At 40.7% G+C, this 24,405-nt stretch overlaps 1 long non-coding RNA gene across 2 annotated transcripts in view; it reads left to right on the forward strand.

Moving 5' to 3' along the window:
* The window catches only part of LOC135968204 (uncharacterized), a 66,685-nt gene that overhangs the window by 36,357 nt on the left and 5,923 nt on the right, over window positions 1-24,405 (forward strand). The gene's annotated exons all lie outside the window — the stretch shown is intronic.

Consider the following 24,405-nt stretch of genomic DNA (forward strand, 5'->3'; position numbering starts at 1 on the left):
TCAGACTGGCATAAGGTAATGATTTATCATTAAATTTGACTCTGAGCATTCTAGCAGTCAACTCCAAAAATCATGGCAGTCAACTCCAAAAATCCATCAACTAATTGTGGTCTGTGTCAGTTATCAGCGATGATACTTTAGCTTGAAAATAACAGAACACGCAGCTTGAAAGTTCGGGGGAAACTCTTCTACAACAACCAGTCCGGAAGGGAGGTTGATTCTGTGGGTCATTAAGTCAGAGGCTCAAGACATTATCAGGGGAAAAGATTTCCCATTCTTTCTGCTCCACCTCTCTCAGAGCATGTGAGCCACCTCCTTCCTCCTCCCTATGGTCACAAGTTGACTGTGGCAGCTTCAGACATCATGTGCTCACACGAAAATATCCAGAGACAGGATGGACAGTGAGGAGCACATTCCTGCTCATGCCCCAGTTTTAGAATCAGTGCCCTATGGATTCCTTCCTCCTCCTGTCTCATGGGCTGGAGCTGCATGCACATCCCACCAGTCTCCGGCCAGTAGAATGACTACCAAGGTTCAAGCCCCACTCACCTAGGACCGTGGAGGACTCATCTCACTGAGAACCAAACATAACCCCAGGACGGGCAGCAAGATGTGAATGGGGGAGGGGGCAGCCTGAACACCATTTGCCACAGTGGTTTATGCAATTCTTCTATCCAGTAAAAAGAATAAATCAATATTTTTAACAGAGACTAATCAGCGTTGATATTCATTCAACAAATGTATATGGAATATGTCCTTTTAGGTAAACACTGTAGTGCTAAGGTCCCACAGTAGACAAAATATACCAGGTCATTAAAATATACAGTTATTAAGTCTTATACAGCATGCATATCTGCTTGCGAAGTATACTAATTTCCAGTTTTGAGAATTAATCGTCACAGAAAAGATGAGCAAAATATGATATATGTGTCTGAGTCTACGATCAGCTCCACACAATGGACTTACTTTATTTTTACCATGTGTTCCCAAATTTAGCTTACTACTGCAAAAAGGTTAACAATTTCCAAGTGAAAAATGTGTTTTCCTGCAGTAAAATAAACACACTACCACAAAAGTTTCCCCGCCCAAACTGATAAATATTTCCAAGTGGAAAATCTGCTTTAGTGAAACAAATAGAATCACTGAAACTTAAAAAAGAAGATCATTACCCATCAACAAATACTTAATTGCAATTGAATTCAATACTGTTTTGAGAGACTTTTCAATTAAGAATAACACTTGTTCATTACCTTATGACTCTGTGTGCAGAAATGTGAATAAGCCAGGAAATGCTTATCTGAAAATAGCCACAGGATTTTAGTGACTGTGAGTAGAAAATGCATGGGTTTCAGTTCTTTAATGTAAAATGACGCTGAGCAAACTATAGATGTTGCCATGAAAAAATTTATGCATTATTCAGTACATATTTACTCAGAGTTTAAAAAATGTTAAAGTCAATTTTTCTTTCTTGGGATATTTTCTGTGATTTTAAAAAAATCTAAAACTATAATATTGTGGAGAAAGCAGTAAATTAATCACATTGTCAAAACAATGCAATTTTTCATAAACTTATTTTCTTAAGATCTTTGGGAAGTCCAGAAGCATGTAAGAAGGTTACAACCATTTGCCTATATATGACAAAATCAGAATGAATCGGTCTAATGTTGATCGTAGACTCAGACACATAGATCATATTTTGCTCATCTTTTCTGTGACGATGAATTCTCAAAACTGGAAATTAGTATACTTCGCAAGCAGATTATCAACAAAACTGTCTTGACTTATTCTTTCTACTGGTCTATTTTAAACATATTACTCTTCCTCTCTGGAAGATATATTGATAAATACTGAAGCACTATGTTTACCAGGCCTATTCTCATACATCAGCCCTTTTGAGTACTGGAAAGCAAGGGGAGTTTGTTTTCATATCATTTTCACTCTACAGATGGATATGGAGGTGCAGAGATGTGCTGTTTCCCAGCTCAAAGGTGGAATCTTGAATTCAGATCTCCTGACTTCAGCAGTTGGAGTGCTGAGGTGTGATCTTGGCTCACTGCAACCTCTGCCTCCTGGATTCAAATGATTCTCCTGCCTCAGCCTCCCGAGTAGCTGGGATTACAGGTGCCTATCACCATGCCTGGCTAATTTTTGTATTTTCAGTAGAGACAGGTATCACCATGTTGGCCAGGCTGGTCTTGAACTGCAGACCTTCTGATCTACCTTCCTTGGCCTCCCACAGAGCTGGGATTACAGGCATGAGCCACCAAGCCTGGATTCTGGTCTTTTTAAATAAGCAGCTGTGCTTCTGACAAGAAGGAATGTCAACAAAGAGAACCACAGTGAGTATATGGGTTTCTTTCTTAATCTGTAAATAATTGGCAGGTAAGGCAATGAGAGAACTTCTGGAACTTAGATACCTACCTTTGCTGGTCCAAAGGAGTTCAGGACATACCACCCAAAAATATGCCTCTTTGGCATAAGAATTATTTTGAGCTAAAGATACTTGAAAAAGCAGCAGGTGCAAGAGGGTCACTGTGACCCCCCTTTTTCTTCCTGTGAGCAGGAGACAAAGTTCTCATATGGAAGATGTTTCCCTATACCAGGAGGAAATCCCTACACCAGGAGGAAAGTAAGGTTCTTATTATCAAGGATGGGAAGGCAAAGCCAAGAGAAATCCACGCGAACAAACCTTGTTCAAGTAACTAACCCTTATCTTCCTAGTGACTTCACCACCCAGTTAATTACCTTGCCCAAAGCCCCTTTGCCTTGTCATGTTTTTACAATCTACTACCCTTTGTCCAACTCAGTATGAAATTTTTGTTTAATACTGCTTTGTTGAGTCTTCATTTCCTTTGTCCCTGTGTCACACAAACCTTTTACTAAATAAATGTGTATGCTTTTCTTCTGTTAATCAGTTTTATGTCAGTTTAATTCTTAGACTTAGCCAAAAGCCCTACAATGGTAGAGGTAAAATTTTGTCTCCCCTGCAGATCTTTATCTTCTCTGGTGAAGGCCTAAAAACTATCTTAGAGTTTTAAAAACTATCATACCTGCTGGGGACTGTGACTCATGCCTTTAATCCCAACACTCTTTGAGGCCAAGGTGGAAGGAAAAATTTACTGAGGCCAGGAGGTTGAGACCAGCCTGGGCAACACAGGGAGTCACTATCTCTACAACAACAATGGCAACAAAGTACCAGGTGTGGGCCTACTTTTAGATGAGTTAAAGTCAAAGAAAGTTATGGTTATCAGGAAAAGAATATTTTTATTCTTTTTGCACCTTGGCAGTTGATTTTCCTCTCAGCCATTGTATTGGCTTTAATTAGAAGAATAATGACAGGCATAGTACATGATGGTGTGGATTAGACTGTTCTCCAATGTGAAAGGAATGGGACATTTTAATTTTATGTTATTCACAAGGGGAAGAAGTCCTAAATAAGTTAAAATAAGTAAACACACTTACTTCTTTTATAGTATGCTGTATGCGTTAGTCTGTTTTCATGCTGTTGATAAAGACAGACCCAAGACTGGGCAATTTCCAAGGGGAAAGGTTTAGTGGATTTACAGTTCCACATGGCTGGGGAAGCCTCACAATCAAGGTAGAAGGCGAAGAGTAACAAGTCACGTCTTACATGGATGGCAGCAGGCAAAGAGAGCTTGTGCAGAGAAACTCCCATTTTTAAAATGATCAGATCTCATGAAACTCATTCACTATCATGAGAAAAGTCCGGGAAAGACTCACCCCCGTAATTCAATCACTTCCAACTGGGTCCCTCCCACAACCTGTGAAAATCGTGGGAGTTATAATTCAAGATGATATTTGAGTGGGGACACAGCCAAACCATATCAATGTCGAAAGATAACTCCTATGTAAAATACCCACAGACCAACCTTTGGGAACCACCAATAAAGAGAAGGCATGAGGAGATCTGGTTTCTAGTCCTAGCTCTGCCACTAACTCTATGACCTAAAGGAGTCACTTCTTGCTGGATCTCAGGGTCTTCTTGTAAGACACAGAAAGTACTGGATAAGTAATTCCCAAAGGTATTTAGTTCTGAAATTTTAGGCTCTTCTATTCCTGCAGGAGTCTTCCTCAGTCTGCACCAGCCCTCACTATGCCCTTACTATCCCCTGCCAGTTGTTAAGCATTTTCTAGCCATCACTGGTTAGAAGTGATTTGCTGAGTTTTTGTACTAACTCCCTGCTATGGACTGAGTCGTGTCCTCCACAAAATTCCTATGTTGAAACCCTAACCCCCCAGTGTGGCTGTATATGGGATAAGGACGTAATTAAAGTTAAATGAGGTTACAAGGCTGGAGCAGTGATTTGATTGGATCAGTGTCTTCGTAGGAAGAGACCCTACAGAGCTCACTCTCTCTGCTGTGTGAGGACACAGTGAAAAGGTGGCCATCCATTAAACAGCTCCCATCAGAAGCCAAATTGGCTGGCACTTTGATCTTGGACTTCTAGCCTCCAGAATTTGAGAAATGAATTCCTGTTGTTTAGGCCACCCAGCCTATGGTATTTTGTTATGTCAGCCAGATCAAACTAAGACACTCCCTAAATACTAGAAGCATATGTCTGTGGGGATAGGTGGGCAAAAAAGAGAGAGTTGGAGATGATTTCTTTGTCTTAGGGCCCCCAGCAGAACACTGAGCAGATGACCAAAAGGAGGCGAATAGTAATAGTGAAACCACCTTTGCAAAAGTATGACTGAGACAGTGAAAGAGGTCCAACTTAAACGACTCCATCTTGCCTCTAACCTCCAAGCTGTCCTTGTTCATTCCTGGGCATAGACTGAGCTAACTTTATAGTTTATAGTTTAAAACAAAGATGATAACAGCCTTTTCCCAAGACAAACCTCCTTCTTGCCTAGGGACTAGAGTACTAACATTGGCCACAAGTTTAGATATTATGGTTTAGGAGTCACGAAGCTGGAGGTTACAAGATTCTGACCCTCCCTAAACTGCTCCTAAGATCAGTGCTTGAGATGCTTTGCAGACCCTGCACTTGATGGATCAACCGGCACCATCCAGATGGAGAAACTAGCACATCTGACTTGTGACCTGCACCCAGGAACTGACAGCGCAAGAAGACAGGGATGCCCCATGATTTCTCCGACCCAACCAATGGGCACTCCCCGACTCACTGCCCCTCACTTCCCACCAGATTGTCTTTAAAAACTCTGATCCCCAAATGCTCGGGGAGACTGATTTCAGTAATAATAAAACTCCAGTCTCCCACGCAGCCAGTTCTGCGTGAATTACTCTTTCTCTATTGCAATTCTCCTGTCTTGAGAACTCAGCTCCGTCTAGGCAGCAAGTAAGGTGAACCCATTGGGCAGTTACAACAATGCAATAGAAATGGTGTTTCCCTTCTCTCTGACTTGTTTGTTTGTTTTGAGACAGGATCTTTCTCTGTTGCCCAGGCTGGACTGCAGGGGCGGGATCATGGGTCCCTGCAGCAGCAACCTCCTGGGCTCAAGTGATCCTCTCACCTTTGCCTCCCAAGTAGCTGGGACCACAGGCCTGCAGCATGGTTATTATTATTAATATCTTTGGTAGAGATGGGGGTCTCCTTATGGCTGGTCTCAAACTCCTGGGCTCAAGCAATCCTCCCACCTTCACATCCTAAAGTGTTGTGATTACAGGAGTGAGCCACTGTGCCCGTCCCTCCCTGTCATTTAACATATATATATTTACACACACACACACACACACACACACACACACACACACACACACACACTTTAAATATTTTTCTAGTCTTGATTGCCAGGGCAAACTTAGAGTAAATTTACAAATATCAACATCTCCTCTGTCATCGTAACACTTTCTTTTATTCATTTATTTATTCATTAACACATTCTGCTTTGTCTCAGGTGCCAGTGGTTGACACTGAGGATACATCTAAAGCTTATCCAGTTTCTAGATTTTTGAGAAATAATAAAATTCACAGCCCCGAAATGACTGATGGGACCCCGTCTTGGCCACAGGGACCCCGGAAATGCCTTAGAAGCTGCATTTCCAGCCATGACAGGATGGAGGTCAGACACGCCTTGTTATACCCATTCCCTCAAAAATTGCCATTAGGATCTCTTCCCTAAGGCAAAACAGAAGTCAAACTTTTCAAAAGATTTCACGTTGATAACGTCAATTACCAGCTTATCTTCCCAGGCACAGAACAAAGACAAGGTGAGATTAATTGCTCCTTCACCCTCAGCTGAGACACCTGCTTCTTCTATTCTCTTTTTCTTCAAATGTTCATCTATATAAAATACAGATTTATTGGGGACTAACTAAAGTCTCACTAGTATGTAACCATTTGTCTCATTTCCCCATTAAGGAAAATGCATATATACTAAATGTTCTAAGAAGCTCTTTGGAAAAAACAGCCACAGAGGACATCTGTGACTCATGCTTTTCCTGGGCATACCCTCAAGATGGTTCAATAAACCTCAATTGATTGAGACACCTGCCTTCATCAGTCATTTTGGTTGTAACTTTCTGGATCTCTGAATGAGTTCATTTCATGAGCCAATAATAACTAATACTAGACAATATAGTTGAAACCCTAGCAGAGATTATATTGGCAGATGAAAGGGAAATTGGACATACAAGAGTTAGCTTCAGAATTTAAGAAGAATAAAAGGGAACATCTAAATGGAAAGGCCTTTAGTGTCAGCCTGAATTGAACATCTCAGGAGGTTATGGGTAGAAATGAATGGAGTTTTCTTGTCACTGGAAATGCCAGATAAAATACATGAATTATTTTGGTCTTGCAAATTATTGACTTTAGACTCACCAGCTTTAAATCAAGAGATTCTCTTGCTCCTTCAGTTTCTAGATTTTTACACAGTTTTAACTTTATGCAATGTCCCCTTGATACTGTGGGAAAATAAAATTATTCTCAGGAAAATCAGGTCTTTGGTAACTCAATGGGAGGAATGAAACTGTGTCATTTATTAGTTGTGAGATCTTACACAAATGCCTTTAGCCTTTTCATTCATTCTCCTCATTTGTAAATGGAGATTAATAACAACCTCCTTATAACATTCTGGCAATTAAGTGAGAGATTAAAAGATCTGCCTGACACATATACTAAATTTAAGTCATAATAGTTATTAAAAATAAGCATTTTCAAAATGGATATTCTTTTTTGCAAATTTAATAATCATTTTGTAATCTTGAAATCCTAATGCCCCACTACTGAATAGAATATATTTTATGTATTCACTGTGCTATTATGATTAACTTGCACAACAATCAGCTGTCTAAAAGTTGCAAGAAATTTCTGATTGTAAGAGAAATACACTCTTTAAAGTATTCAAAATGAATCTTTCTCTACTGCTGGTACAATTATTGTGTATGCTTATGTCTTTAAACCAAAACTTAATTAGACTCAGTTACTGCAACCAGCAGTAATACATTCCTAGAAGTTCCTAGAAATAATGTAATTGCCCAGTGTGGTGCTTCTTGCCCATTGCACAGATAAAGCCAATGCACTGAGACAGCGGTGTTGCAGCAGAGAAAGAGTTTAGTTATTGCAAGGCAGCCAAGTAAGAAGATGGGAAATATTTCTTAAATTCACCTCCTTGAGAGCTCAGAGGCTATGGTTTTTAAGGATAATTTGGCAGGTGACAGTTTCTTGTGGGTGGTGTCACAAGACTGATTGAGTCATGGGTCTGGGTGGGTCCTGGTGGTGTTCGTGGGTCTGCACCAATGCAATGGTCTGAAAAATATCTCAAAGATCAATCATAGGTTTGACAATAGTGACGTTATTTATAGGAGAAACTGAGGAGGTTACTAATCCTGTGACCTCTGGCTATGTGATTCTCAAGCAGTAAGCAATTACAGAAAGGCAAGCTATGGAACAATGGCTGATTTTTGTTTAACTGTGCCTACATCTTAGCAGAATTCAGGCCCCTCCCATAATCCTAACCTTGTGGGCTTTCATGAGACTTACAAAGGCAGTTTCAGTCCCTGAGCAAGGAAGGAGTTTGTTTCAGGAAGGAACTGTTATCATCTTTAATAAAGTCAGTTAGTTTGTGCTATTGGAAGCAAGATGGGGGTATTTATGTCAGATTTCTCTCAATTTCATAAATTTTGCAAAGGTGGTTTTGATAACCAAAAGCTAATTTAAATGAATGGATAAAAGAAAAGAGAAAAGTTTTCTTTCCTTCCATGGCTCAGTAGTATTATCAAGTAAATTATCTGGTAGATGTGATCTGATGAATTTGATCAATGATAGAGTCTCGTCAGGAGATTCTTCTTTGGTTTTACTTGCCTGAAAAAGTGCTTTGACTTTTTATATAACTGTGTGTATATTCCATAAATTGTGGTTAAACAAGTCATTTAAATAGATAACATATTATAGCTAAAACCAGATGAGTGCCATTGTAAAAAAAAATTGCAAATATTACATTTCCATCTGAAATCAAGGACTTTCTCAGGCCAATAATTGTTTTCAAGGATTGCATTAAAAAAAGGAATTCACAAAAGGGACAGAACTAAAATCCTAAATTTTACTAAACTCTATGTTCCATTAGGGCAGGGGCAATAACCTATTTATTTTTGTATATCTTCAAAAAGATGTCTTGAATAGATGAGCTAATAAGTGCAGAGTGATCGTTAATTCAAATACACAAAATAGTTAAAATCTGGACAGGCAGATGTATCATTAAAATATTTTAACAAATGAAATTACCATTATTGGCTGGGCGGGGTGGCTCACACTTGTAATCCCAGCACTTTGGGAGGCCGAGGCAGGTGGATCATGAGGTTAGGAGTTTGAGACCAGCCTTGCCAACACAGTGAAACCCCATCTCTACTAAAAATACAAAAATTAGCTGGGTGTGGTAGTGGGTGCCTGTAATCTCAGCTACTCGGGAGACTGAGGCAGAAGCATCACTTGAACCTGGGAGGCAGAGGTTGCAGTGAGCCAAGATCATGCCATTGCACTCTAGCCTGGGTGGCAGAACTAGACTCTGTCCAAAAAAAAAAAAAAAAGAAATTACCATTATTTAATATCATTATTAAAACTATGTTCTTCATGAAAAAAACTCTTCCTGTGACTAACATTCTTGCATATTTTCTATTACCAAAAACGTTTTTAATTTTTTTTGTTAGCAGATATATAAAATTAATTAATGTAATTATTGATATTAATAATATTACTTTGGTTGCATTTTATAAAAACTAGAGTATCACGTTAATATCTCTTTGTGTTCAATCCTATGTGTGATTTTTACTTTGCTTTTCATAATATGATGCAAACCTGCTTAAAATTAAAACAGGGAAGATGCAACTTCAAGGAGTAGTGGGTGTTCCTCAACTCTGTTCTTATTTAGGTATATGCTTTTCTATACCCATGCTGTGTTATTACAAGTCACACAGAATATATTGGGTTTCATTAATATTGCATATTTCTGATTAATTATTAAAATTTCAATATAGACTTGAATTTCTACTGATGTTTAAAAACAATTCAAGTTGTATATCTGTGATTAATGATATGGGGATAATTCTCTTGATAGTTAAACTGAGATTTGTTCTTCAGAAATAACTAAACATAACCAGTATAATAGATGTTGAATTGAGCTCATTTTCATTTACAGTTTAAGTTCAGTAGGGGATGGGACTGACGAAAGAATTTCCAGCCAAATTTTTACATCCTATGGAAAGGTTCACATGACAATTGAGTCATGCTTCATAGATTTGTAGGGAAATTGGGCAGTTATCTGAGGTCTATGCTTATAAATATTGATATTATTATACCCACCAAGTAGCAAACCATTCTGAAAGGCTGAAAGACGTATGAGTGATAAATTAAACATTAGGAAGAATAAAGTATTGACCATTTGCTGAAAATTCAGAATAGATTCCCCATTCAAGAGAGAAAATATATGCTAGTCTTTTGGGGATATCCTCTTAGGCTTCACCTAGAATAGAATGCCACTTTGTCGCAGATAGAAATAAAAATTGGCCCTCATGGGTTCGGTTCATACTGGAGCTTTGATGCCAGTAAGGAGTTGCCACGCATTTGTCAGTAATAATAGCACATACAAAAGGTGTCACTGCATTTGTCAGGGTTGCTGTGCCAGTTACTAAGCCACTGCCCCTCTACTTCTAACCACCCTTTGTACTGGACTTGGTGATGTTGGGGCCAAGTGTCTACAACCCACACCTACAATCCACACTTCTGGTCTACCAGCTGTTGGTCCTGTCCTTGTGAAGTCTTGGAGGGAGGCTCCGTGGCTGGGCAAGGAAAGGGTTTCTCCTTCGTGTCTGCCCCTGTGACCGTGAGTGTCACCTCAGCAATAACGCTGCACTTCATTAGCAGCAGCTGATTCCTATGGCACAGTTGAATCCAGTTTGCAGTTTTTCTTCTCCTAGAAGAACTAGACTCGATGTACCTCCTCAGGAACCACCAGTATCAGCCAGCTCTCAGAAGTCCAGATTCCAGTGCCATGAAGCCCAACTCTGAGCTCAGAGTCTCCAGCACCAAGCAGCATCCACTTCTCAGAGGTCTGGGCTTCAAGCTTTCCTTAATTTCTTTCTTCCTTCCTTCCTTCCTTCCTTCCTTCCTTCCTTCCTTCCTTCCTTCCTTCCTACCTTCCTTCCTTCCTCTTTCTTTCCTTCTTTCTTTTCTTTCTTTTCTTTTTCTTTCTTTCCTTTCTTTCTTTCCTTCCTTCCTTTCTCTCTCTCTTTCTCTCTCTCTTTCCTTCCTTCCTTCCTTCTTTCCTTCCTTCCTTCCTTCTTTCCTTCCTTCTTTCCTTCCTTCTTTCCTTCCTTCCTTCCTTCTCCTTCCTTCCTTCCTTCTTTCCTTCTTTCCTTCTTTCCTTCCTTCCTTCCTTCCTTCCTTCCTTCCTTCCTTCCTTCCTTCTTTCTGTCTTTCTTTCTTTCTTTCTTTCTTTCTTTCTTTCTTTCTGTCTGTCTGTCTGTCTGTCTGTCTGTCTGTCTTTCTTTCTTTCTTTCTTTCTTTCTTTCTCTCTCTCTCTCTTTCTCTCTTTTCTCTCTTTTCTCTCCTTTCTTTCTTTCTTTCTTTCTTTCTTTCTTTCTTTCTTTCTGTCTGTCTGTCTGTCTGTCTGTCTGTCTGTCTTTCTCTGTTGCCGAGGATGGAGTGCAGTGGCACAATCATAGCTCACTGCAGCCTCCAACTCCGGGGCTCAAGCAATCCTATGGCCTCAGCCTCCTGAGTATCTTGAACTACAGGTGCATGCAACCATGACTAGCTTTTTTTTTTTTCCATAGAGACAGTGTGTTGCTATGTTACCGAGGATGATCTTGACCTCCTGGGCTCAAGCAATCCTGCCACCTCAGCCTTCTGAGTAGCTGAAACTACAGGTTCGCACCACCACACCCCACTCCAATCTTCACTTTAATCCCCAAAGAGGAGGGCCCTCTGCTTCCCATAGTTTCTAGGGCGGTGGTTGCTTAATGTTCTATTTATCTTTTTGGCACTTTGAAATGTACTTACCAATTTCACATACCTAGCCATTTATTCTTTTTATTAAATTGTCTCTGTTAAAATAACTCATGATTTCTGTCTACTGGCTGGTACACTTATAATAGGAGAAAAGGGATCAAAACAACTCAACTACAAAAATTAGTCAAATAATAGGGTTAGAATTTTACAAAGAACCATATTGATTTAGAAGATCAAATGGCTGTTTATAATATTTCAAGAAGAGGGAGTAATGTGAAAGTACTTTAAAAATTGGCTGAATACAACAGCTTTTCTCAGTTCTTGTAATGTGAGTTTGCTGTATTATTTACAAATATTCAATTCTGCTACAGAAGGCAAGAGAGACAAATGGGTGGATGAAACACGTAAGTGTTAAAGTAGTAGCTAATGAGTTACAGGCAAAACTCACAGTTTGTGTTAAAGAATTAAAGCAAAACTGTGAGTAAGGGGGGACTACCATATTTTCCATTTTTTATAGACCTCATAGTGAGTGTGAAGTGATACCTCATTGTGTTTTGTGTCTTATTTTAAGAGACAGGCTCTCGCTATGTTTTCCAGGCTGGACTTGAACTCCTGGGCTCAAGTGATCCTCTCATCTCAGCCTGCAGAGTAGCTAGGACTACAAGTGTTCATTGTGGTTTTGATTTGCATTTCCCTAAACACTAATGATACTGGGTATCTTTTCACGTGTTTATTAGTCATTTGTATATTTTCTTTTGAGAAGTGTCTATTCAAATCTGTTGCCATTTTTCAGACGGTTTATTTATCTTTCTATTGCTGAGTTGTAAAAATTCTTTATGTGTTATGGATTCTAGATCTTTATTTAATTTGCAAATTTTTTTTTCCATTCTGTGGGTTGCCTTTTCATTTCTTGAAGGTGTCCTTTGACACAAAAGAAGTTTTAAATTTTGATGAAGTCCAATTTTTCACATTTATTTTTTTCTTTGGATGCTTGTGCTTTTGGTGTCATATCTAAGAAACCATGGCTTCAGCCATGGTCACAAAGATTCACATCTGTGTTGTCTTCTAAGGGTTTTATGTTTTTGATTTTTATTTGATATTTTGATATTTTGATATTTATGTCTTTGATTCCTCCCCGCCATGGAGTTAATTTTTGTATATGGCATGAGGTATGGACCAACTTCATTCTTTCCATGTGGATATCCACTAGTCTTTACATCATTTGTTGAAATGACTAATTTTATTCCCCATTGAATGGTCTTGGCAGCCTGTCAAAGATCAATTGAGGACCTATTTATGGATTCATTTCTAGACTCTGAATACTATTTGATTAATCTATATTCGTCTATTCCTTATGCCAGCACCACACTATCTTGATGACGGTAGCTTTGGGGTAAGTTTTGAAATCAGAATTTGTTCTTCTTTTTCAAGATTGTTTTGGCTATTATGGTTCTCTTGCATTTCATATGAACTTTAGGATCACCTTTGTCTGTTTCCGTAGAAAGGGCAGTTAGAATTCTGATAGGGGTCGCACTGAATCTGCAGATCTATTTGGGAGTATTGCCATCTTGACAATATTTAGTCTTGTAATCCATGACAGAAGATATCTTTCCATTTATGTATTTAGGTTTTTTAAAGTTTCTTTCACTGAGATTTGTAATTTTCAGTGTACAAGTTTTACATTTATTTTGTTAAGTTTATTCTTAAGAATTTTATGGGCCGGGCGCGGTGGCTCAAGCCTGTAATCCCAGCACTTTGGGAGGCCGAGACGGGCGGATCACGAGTTCAGGAGATCGAAACCATCCTGGCTAACACGGTGAAACCCCGTCTCTATTAAGAAATACAAAAAACTAGCCGGGCGAGGTGGCGGGCGCCTGTAGTCCCAGCTACTCGGGAGGCTGAGGCAGGAGAATGGCGTGAACCCGGGAGGCGGAGCTTGCAGTGAGCTGAGATCCGGCCACTGCACTCCAGCCTGGGCGACAGAGTGAGACTCCGTCTCAAAAAAAAAAAAAAAAAAAAAGAATTTTATGGGCTGGGCGTGGTGGCTCATGCCTGTAATCCCAGCACTTTGGGAGGCCGAAACGGGCGGATCACCTGAGGTCAGGAGATGGAGACCATCCTGACTAACACGGTGAAACCCCGTCTCTACTAAAAATACAAATACAAAAATACAAACATACAAAAAACTAGCCGGGCACGGTGGCGGCGCCTGTAGTCCCAGCTACTCGGGAGGTTGTCTCTCGTGGTCACTGAATTTGTGGAACTGATGCTGTGGAGAGTCTGGAGCACGTGGCATCTAATCTGGTAAATGCCACTGCTCTCTAATTAATTGAAAAAGGCTCTTTGCTGCTGACTACTGCTTCAGGCTGGAAGACTATGTGCCACAATTTAATTAGTGGATAATTCTAATCTACTAACCTAACTAACTCTTCTTTTGAGCATTGTGCCACTTAGCACAACATTTTGAGACAACAGAGAAGTGCACAGTTTCTGGGCAGTGTGCCTTAATTTACTGAACAACTATGGTACTTTCATATTTGATTTAAGTATTCTGCTCTTTGGTATTACAAGATTTTCAGCCAAACCTATTGATGTGTGCTCATTAAGACCAGTTGTCGACAAAGCACCTGCTTTCCTGTGAAAAGATCTTATTACTAAAACATAGTTAGTTCTTGCCAAGAAAGGGCTTAAATTTCTTTGGCTGGCTCGATGCTTTATCAGGCTGCCTGTTTGGTCTTTGTAGTCATTGTGCTTAGCCCAAATTTCTTCCTTCTCCTTTTGTTCTGGGAAGGTCCTGCTGTGAATCGCTCTCCATTCTCCCTCCTGGAGGCCAGATCGTGCTGTGCCCAGCCCTGCGTCTAGATTGTGCTGTGATATGAACACAATGGTTCTAGTTCCTGCTACCATCTCAGGGGAGTCGTTTAGGTCCAAGGACATCCAAAGAGTTACAGTCTGCACCTCCCCCTCCACCCGGCCCTGTCAGCAAATCCTGTTCCCTTCCTCTGCTTCTATTCTAGTCACCCTCCTCTTTCCCTTATTAAAGAACTCCCGTTGGAATCACTAAAGGCAGGGCCAGCAGAGAAAGGGACTGAGATACAATCCCTTCCATTGTTCTAAGGACAGCTAGTTCCAGCATCGCTCTCTTAAAAATGGAAATACTCCCGTGGGGGAAGCCACCTGAAACTTAAAATACCTTAATGAAAGGGAGAAGCAGAATTCACTAAAACTAGCTCTGTTCTAGGAATCGAAGCCACATTTCTTCAGATGTCAGTTTCCACATCTGAAAAAGATGAGAGCAGACTAGATCCGTTTCTTTATTTTGTGCAGGTTGACAGAATGCTTTGGGAATCTGATGAAAGCCATAGACTTTCTCCTTAGAACAGCGCACATGTGCAAATATATGAAACAATTATGAACAGGCTGGGGACTGACTGACACTCTGGAGGTCCATGTGCACTGAGTTACAAACAAAAACAGAAAAGCAAGCAGATCCATGAACACAAACTCTAAATTCATTTTGAAGCCTTATAGTCTGTGATTCCAACTTCCCTGTCAAGGCTCTTGACCTGACTCAGAAAGTCCTCAGCACCAGTGAGTCCCTTGTGCCTCATTCCCGTGACATTGTCAAAGTGTTTTGTTTCCTATTAGTTAACTGGAAAAGGTCACCTTTGGGCAAAATCATGAAACCGTAATGAGACACTATAGGACTCTACCATTAGGCATTCATTTACACTTTTGAAATTTTTCTTTTATTAAAAATTGTGTTTTAAAAAAATTGTGATAAAATATACATAACATAAAATTTACCATCTTAACTTTCAGAGTTTTGCTTTTGTTGCCCAGGCTGGAGTGCAATGGCGTGATCTCGGCTTACCGCAACCTGTGCCTCCTGAGTTCAAGTGATTCTCCCACCTCAGCCTCCCTAGTAGCTGGGATTACAGGCATGCACCACCTCACCCTGCCCTCTCTCTTTTTAATTAATACATTTACATTTTGCTATGGACTGAATGTTTGTGTTCTTCCAAAATTCATATTTTGAAGCCCTAACCCCCAATGTTACTGTATTTGGAGATGGGCTTTTAGGAGATAAGTAGGATTAAGTGAAGTCACAAGGGAGGGCTCTAATCCTATAGGATCGGTGGTTTTATAAGAAGACAGGCCAGGCATGGTGGCTCACGCTTGTAACCTTGGAGCTTTGGGAGGCTGAGGGGGATGATCGTTTGAGGCCAGGAGTTTGAGACTAGCCTGGGCAACACAGTAAGACCCTGTCTGTATGAAAAATTAACAGGTTAGTTGGGTATAGTGGTGTATGCCTGTAGCCTTAGCTACTCAGGAAACTAAGGTAGGAGAATTACTTGAGCCCAGGAGTGTGAGGCTGTAGTGAGCCGTGTTTGTGCCACTTCACTCGAGTCTAGGTGACAGGGTAAGATGCCGTCTCAAAAAAAAAAAAAAAAAAAAGACACCAATGAGTTTTGTCTCTCTGTCTGCCACATGAGGACACAGAGAGAAGATGGCCAGCTTTAAGCCAGAAGAAAGGTCATCCTCAGTCTGGCAGCTTGCTCACACTATTTCCATACTCTCTCTTCTTCCAAGTGGTGTGAAAAAATCATTGATTATTTTGGGGGAAAATACCCTTTAAAATAACTCTCTTATTAGAATGCAACCCATTGGTAGCTGATGTAGTTTGGCTCTGTGTCCCCACCCAAATCTCATCCTGTAGCTCCCATAATTCCCATGTGTTGTGGGAGGGACCTGGTGGGAGGTAATTGAATCATGGGGGTGGGTCTTTCCTGAGCTGTCCTAGTGATAGTGAATAAGTCTCATGAGATCTGATGGTTTTATAAATGGGAATTTCTGTGCACAAACTCTCTTCTGTTGTCTGTCGCCATGTGAGACGTTACTTTCACCTTCCGCCATGATTGTGAGGCCTCCCTAGACACATGGAACTGTAACTCCAATAAACCTCTTTCTTTTGTAAATTGCCCAGTCTCAGTTATGTCTTTATCAGCAGCGTGAAAACCGACTAATACAGTAAATGGGTACCAGTAGAGTGGGGCACTGTGGAAAAGATAACCAAAAATGTGGAAGCGACTTTAGAACTGGGTAATAGGCAGAGGTTAGAACAGTTTGGAGGGCGCAGAAGAAGACGGGAAAATGTGGGAAAGTTTGGAAGTTCCCAGAGACTTGTTGAATGACTTTGTCCAAAATGCTGATAGCGATATGGACAATAAAGTCCAGGCTGAGGTGGTCTCAGATGGGAATAAGGAACTTGTTGGGAACAGGAGCAAAGGTGACTCTTGTTATGTTTTAGCAAAGAGACTGGCAGTATTTTGCCCCTGCCCTAGAGATCTCTGGAACTTTGAACTTGAGGGAGATGATTTAGGGTATCTGGCAGGACAGATTTCCAAGCAGCAAAGCATTTAAGTTGTGACTTGGGTGCTGTTAAAGGCATTCAGTTTTAATGGGGAAACAGGGCAAAAATGTTTGGAAAATTTGCAGCCTGACAATGCAATAGAAAAGAAAATCCCGTTTTCTGAGGAGAAATTCAAGCTGGTTGCAGAAATGTGCTTAAGTAATGAGGAGTCAAATGTTAATCCCCAAGAAAATGGGGAAAAGTGTCTCCAGGGCATGTCAGAGACCTTTGCAGGAGCACCTTTCATCACAATCCTGGAGGTTTCAGAAGGAAAAATGGTTTTGTGGGCAGGGTTCAGGGTTCCTCTGCAGTGCACAGTCTAGGGACTTGGTGCCCTGTGTCCCAGCCACTCCGGCCGTGAGTGAAAGGGGCCAAGGTACAGTTTGGGCTGTTGCTTCAGAGGGTGCCAGCCGCAAACTTGGCAGCTTCCATGTGGTGTTGAGGCTGCGGGTGCACAGGAGTCAAGAATTGAAGTTTGGGAACCTCTGCCTAGATTTCACGGGCTGTATGGCAACACCTGGATGCCTGGCAGAAATTTGCTGCAGGGGCTGGGCCCTCATGGAGAACCCCTGCTAGGGCAGTACAGAAGGAAATTGTGGGGTTTGAGCCCCCACACTGAGTCCCCACTGGGGCACCACCTAGTGGAGCTGTGAGAAGAGGGCCACCATCATCCAGACCCCAGAATATTCAATCCACCTACAGCTTGCACCATGTGCCTGGAAAAGCCACAGACACTCAACACCAGCCTGTGGAAACAGCTGGGAGGGAGGCTGCACCTGCAAAGTCACGGGGCAGAGCTGCCCAGGATGATGGGACTCCACCTCTTGCATCAGTATGACCCGGATGTGAGACATGGAGCCAAAGGAAATCATTTTGGAACTTTAAGATTTGACTGCCCTGCTGGATTTTGGACTTGCATGGGGCCCGTAACCCTTCTGTTTTGGCCAAATTCTCCCATTTGGAAGGGTTGTATTTACCTAACGTCTATACCCCTATTGGATCTAGGAAGTAACTAATTTGCTTTTGATTTTACAGGGTCATTGGTGGAAGGGACTTGCTTTGTCTTAGATGAGACATTGGACTGTGAGTTAATGCTGAAATGAGTTAAGACTTTGGGGGAACGTTAGGAAGGCATGATTGGTTTTAAAATATGAAGACATGAGATTGGGGAGGGGCCAGGGTCGGAGTGATATGGTTTGGCTCTGTGTCCCTACCCAAATCTCATCTTGTAGCTCCCATAATTCCCATGTGTTGTGGGATGGACCCGGTAAGAGAAAATTGAATCATGGGGGTGGGTCTTCCCTGTGCTGTTCTCATGATAGTGAAAAGTCTCACAAGATCTGATGGTTTTATAAACGGGAGTTTCCTGCACAAGCCCTCTTCTCTTTCCTGCTGCCACGTGAAACGTGACTTCTATCTTCCGCCGTGATTGTGAGGCCTCCCCAGCCACGTGGAACTGTTGAGTCCAATAAACCTCCTTCTTTTGTAAATCACCCAGTCTCAGGTACGTCTTTATCCCAGCTGTGTGAAAACAGACTAATACAGTAGCCATGCACTCTTACAGGACAATAGCTTTCAGTTTCTTCATTCTCGCACTAAATATACTTATCCTTGCCTCCTATGAGTTCTGAATTTGGCTACCCTCTAGGTATAAAGTAGCAAACAAAAACAGAGAACTTCCTCTCATAGAATCTGCATTCTAGAAGAGATGAGGGACACTAATCAAATACATTTAAAATTGGAATTATAATATGTCACAAAGGTGAAGAATACTGTGCTTCAGGAGTGTATAACAGAGGTTTTTGAACTTAGTTGAAGAAGGCCTTTCTAAAGAGGTTATGCTTGAGCCTATGAAAATATAAAGGGTAGAGAGGAGTTTAGGAGTCAAATAAGGGAGAATAAAACATTTCAAGCAGAAATAAAACTCTATTCAAAAGCCCTGTGACTTAAAGGAACACAGAAAAACATCAGAGCTGTGAATCTGGCCAGAGTGAGTGGAGCACTGAGAGTGAGTGGGAGCACTGAGAGTGAGTGGGAGCACTGAGAGTGAGTGGGAGCATGGCGTGAGATGAGATGGAGAGAGGATTTGTTCCACACCCTGAGCATTGTGTTTAGTGCTTTCTTTACACTGAAAGTAATTGGAAGCCACAGAGTATATCAAGAAGTGAAGTGGGGAGGGGTGATGTTATCAGATTTACATTTTGAAAAGATTGCTCTAGCTGCCTGAGGAAAATCGATTTGAGGGGACATACATATGTATTTACGTAAATCGACAGTTTAGAAGGATAGATCGTCCCTGAAATAGTCCCTAAATGTTTGGCACCAGAAGTGTTTCAAATTTCAGATTTTTTTCAGATTTTGGAATGTTTGCATCCCAAATCTAAAATTCCCCAATCCAAAATGGTCCAGTGAGCATTTCCTTCGGGCAAAAACCTTTGAGTGTCGTGTTGGCACCCGAAACGTTTCAGGTTTTGGAGCATTTTGGTTTCTGATTTTTGGATTAGGTATGTTCAACCTGTGTTGGGTTTGGAGATATTTTCTATATAGGAGTAAGGAAGGAGAAGCATGAGGGTCCTCCAGTGTCTGGCTTGCAGAAATAGGGAGCCGGCACAGCTGTTGACTGAAACAGGGAACACTGAAGGAATATGATGTTTGGGAGAGAAGACCATGTGTTTAGATTTTTGTGTGTTGAGTCTGAGATTCCTCTGAGATGTCAGACTGAAGATGCTGAGCAGGCAGTTGAGTACCCTGGTCTGGATCTCAAAGGAAACAAATTGAGATATAAATAAATGTGTAAGTTGCTTGTGTTTGTGTTTAACTGTAACAAAAAATGTGAATGAGATTAGGGAGTGAGAGCAAATAGCAGGGGCCCAGGCTTGAGAATTTCAGAACTTCCAAGATTACTAGTTTGTGAAGGAGATTTACCCTTAGTGCTAGGATTTAGAGAAAACGCACATTAAAACAATTCAACTTGTTTTCCAGTTTCATAAAATCTCTTTTAAAAAGATTAAGTCTCTTCTGATTCATGACTTAATAACTCACTTCCCAACAGAAATGATCTTAAGCATCACCTGGAAGTTCGTTCATGTATTCAATCAGAACACTTATTAAGCAGGGCTGGGCACAGTGGCTCACACCTGTAATCACAGCACTTTGGTGGCCGAGGTGGGCAGATCACCTGAGGTCAGAAGTTCAAGACCAGCCTGGCCAACATGGCAAAACCCTGTCTCTACTAAAAATACCTAAGTTAGCTGGGTAACAGCTAGTGCACCTGTTATCCCAGCTACTCCAGAGGCTGAGGTAGGAGAATCGCTTGAACCTGGGAGGCAGAGGTTGCAGGGAGCCGAGATGGTGCCACTGCACTCCCGTCTGGGAAACAGAGCGAGACTCTGTCTTAAAAAAAAAAAAATATGAAGCGGATGACATGGGTAGAGTCTCACAGAAAAGCAAAGATGGAGAGGTCTTCAAGTGACCAGCCGTAGGCGCCTTCAAGGGCCAGCCTGTCCTGGGCCCCATGAGGTGTGCAAAATTGCTCTAAATAAAAAGCATTATTATTAGATTGTGTAGACTGGCCCCATAAGAAGAGATACTTTGGAATCCAAGGCTTGTGTCTTCATTTGACAGTTAACATGACACAACGTTTAAATCTGAGTGCTGTGCTGGGTTACCTTCCCGAATTAAGGGAGGACTTCAGAGGCTTTTATAAAAAAATGACCAGCATTAGGCCTCCACTGCTTTTTTACATTAACTGTAACTGATTAACTGCCTTTTCCCCTTGGTGATAACTGGCTTTAAAATGGAGCTGGCACTGAAAAGTATCCACAGTATCAAAATACATTCTGCAGAAGTGACTGAAATCAGTATTTTATTTACGGACCTGACACATTCAGCACAGATGTAGATAGAGCTGAGATCTAAGTTAGAGCTGAGAGCCAAGATAGAGCTGAAAGTCAAGGTCAGGTTCTGAACTTCACCTAAATAGATCTGACTCAGTTGGAGCCCCAAAGGAGGCCATTATTGTTCAAGTTGAGTGGAGACGGGCTGCTCGCAGGAGCTACCTGAAGATCACAAGAAACTGGATCTTTGTGTTCTGTATCTAAAGAGTTGCTTTTTTCTTTCTTTCTTTTTCCTGGAAATATGTCCTGCCCAGAATCGTATATATGACTGTAATAATGAAGTTATACGTCTTTATCTGTTGAAAAAATGTCTTAACATTATAATAATCTCACTTTGAACTTATAATGCACTCTTCATGGAAGGACTTTCCCATCTAGCTAATCGAATCTCACAGTTTGGAAATCAAAGTACATACTTACCTCATTTTATCATAAAAGAAGGTTTGTGAGAGGTTAAATGGTAGACTGATCAGTAATCCCAACTTGAAGGACAAAGGGAAATGGGGCAGAAACATCCTGCATTTGCTAAATAACGTAGATAACTGGCAATGGTGCTCGAAGGTTCACAAAAGGGCCAGCCATCTGATCTATCACTGTAGGAGGACTACATCTAAACGTCATCAGTAAATGGAAAATAATGCCCTCATAAATTCCCAGGAAAAGATACCGATTTTCCTTCGCAAACTTTTTGTGTCTTTACAAAATAAATTCTTTACGAAATAAATTCTTGTGTTTAACTTAATATCAGCCTGTTGCTTTTTTTTTTTTTGGTACTACTTTATTAAGATATAATTCAGGTACTACAAGATTCACCAAAGTATACAATTCAGGCCGGGCGCGGTGGCTCACGCCTGTAATCCCAGAACTTTGGGAGGCCGAGACGGGCGGATCACGAGGTCAGGAGATTGAGACCATCCTGGCTAACACGGTGAAACCCCATCTCTACTAAAAATACAAAAAATTAGCCGGGCGTGGTGGCGGCGCCTGTAGTCCCAGCTACTCGGGAGGCTGAGGCAGGAGAATGGCGGGAATCCGGGAGGCGGAGCTTGCAGTGAGCTGAGATCCGGCCACTGCACTCCAGCCTGGGTGACAGAGGGAGACTCTGTCTCAAAAAAAAAATAAAAAATAAAAATAAATAAATAAAGTGTACAATTCAGTAGGTTTTAATATATTCACAGATATGTGTAACAATCACCACAGGCAGTTTCAGAACATTTTCGTTACCTCAAAAAGAAATCCCTTATGCTTCAGATATTACCACTCTATTTCCCCAAAGACCCCCAAATCTAAGCAACGACTAAACTACTTCCTGTCTCTATAGATTTGCCTTCTCTGGACATTTCATATGAATGGAACCATATACTGTAATATGTGTACTTTCAGGGCTAGCTTTCAGTTAGCACAATGTTTTCAAAGTTCATCCACATTGCAGTATATATCAGTACTTCATTCCATTTTTAGCTATATAATATTTCACTGTATAGGTGTGGTTTATTTATTCCATAAGTCTATTGTTTATTCATGAATCGATGAGCATTTGGCTTGTTTCTAACTTTCGGCTCTTATGATAATGCTGCTATGAACAGTTGTATGCAGGTTTTTTTGTGTACTTATGTTTTCATTTTGGAGAGCAAGTACCTAGAAGTGAAATTGCTTGGTCATATAGTAACATTCTGTTAACTTTTGAGAAACTCCCAACTGTCTTCCAAAGTGGTTGTAACATTTTATATTCCTACTAGCAGCCTATGAGGTTTCTGATTTCTTCACATCCTTGTCAACACTTACTATTTTCTACTTTTTTAGAGTTTCATTTTTTTTAATTGAGGGGAAATTCACAGAACAAAAAAATTAACATTTTAAAGTGTACAGTTCAATAGCATTTAGTACATTCACAATGTAGTACAACCACCACCTCTATCTAGTTCCAAAACATTTTCATCATCCCCAAAAGAAGGCAGCAAAGCCAAGAAGGAGTCACTTCCCATTCCCGGCTTCCACCAATCCCTATCAACCAATGATCTGCTTTCTCCATCTGTGAATTTACCTATTCTGGCTAGTTCATTTTGTTATGGACTGAATTGTGGTCCTCTCACCCTCCCAAATTCATGTGTTGAAGCCCTAATCCCCAATGTGATTGTATTTAGAGATAAGGGTGTTCAGGAATTAATTAAGTTTAAATGAGGTAATAAGGGTGAGACTCTCATCTGATACGTCTGGTGTCCTGAAAAGAAGAAGAGACAACAGAGATCTCTCTCTCTCTGCACGTGCACAGAGAAAAGACCATGTGACACAGCAAGAAAGTAGCTATTTGAAGGCTACGAAGAGAGGCCTCCCCGCACACCGAACCTGCCAGCATCTTAATCTTGAACTTCCCAGCCCCTAGAACTGTCAGAAAATAAATTTCTGTTGTTTAAGCCAACAAGACCATCATATTTTGTTATTGCAGCCCAAGCCGACTAATAGACATATAAATGGAATTATCCAATATGCGGTCTTCTGTGACTTGTTTCTTCACTTAGCATGATGTTTTCAAGGTTTATCCATGTTGTATCATGTCTCACTAATATATCCCTCTATTTATTGACATTTTTGTTGTTTACACCTTTGGCGACTGTAAATAGTGCCTCTGTAAACGTTCATGGGCAATGAATACATTTGTTGGAACATCTGCTTTCATTTCTTTTGAGTATATATCTAGGAGTAGAATAGCTGGGTCATATGATAATTCTGTGTTTAACTTTTTGAGGAGCTGCAAGACTATTTTCCACAGTGGCTACACTATTTTAAATTCTTAGCAGCAATGTATGAGATTTCCAATTTCTCCAAATTGGAAACTTGAAGTTTCTCCAAATCCTCATCAATAATGTTATTTCCCCTATTTTTGACTATAGCTATCCTAGTAGGTATGAAGTGATATCTTATTCTGGCTTTGGATTTCCTTTTCCTCAATGACCAATAATGTTGAAGACCTTATCATGTGTGTATTGGCCATTTATATAGCTTCTTTGATGAAATGACTACTCAGATCCTTTGCCCATTTTAAAATTGGGCTGTCTTTTGTATTTTTGTATTTTTATTTTTTTGAGACAGGGTCTTACAATGTTGCCTAGGCTTGAGTGCAGTGGTGTGAACATGGTTCACTGCAATCTTAACCTCCTGGGTTCAAGCAATCCTCCCACCTTGGTCTCCTGAGTAGCTGGGACTACAGGTTTGCTCCACCACACCCACCTAATTCTTTTATTTTTTATAGAGATGGGGTCTTGCTGTGTTTCCCAGGCTGTAGGTTGTCTTCTTATTTTTGAGTTGTAAGTTCTTTATATATTCTGGATAACAGTCTCTTACTAGATACATGATTTGCAAATATTTTCTCCCATTCTGTGTACTGTCTTTTAATTTTCTTGATCATGTCCTTATGTTTGTGGTAGAAGAGACCTCAAGTTACTGGTGACCTACCCTTATGGGTCCATAGCAAACTTCAATCCTTGCCTCCTCAGAACAAACAATTTGACTGAGGGGTGTAAAGGAGAAAAAGAGACTGAGGCAAGTTCCAGAGCAGGAATGGGAGTTTACTGAAAAAGGCCTTAGAACAGGAAAGAAAGGAAGGTGTGCTTGGAAGAGACCCACTGCTAAAACTTAGAAGTACAAAAGTTTTTAATTTCGTTGATGTCCA

The sequence above is a fragment of the Macaca fascicularis genome, chromosome 18 (assembly GCF_037993035.2).
Source record: "Macaca fascicularis isolate 582-1 chromosome 18, T2T-MFA8v1.1".
In the NCBI taxonomy this organism is placed as follows: domain Eukaryota; kingdom Metazoa; phylum Chordata; class Mammalia; order Primates; family Cercopithecidae; genus Macaca; species Macaca fascicularis.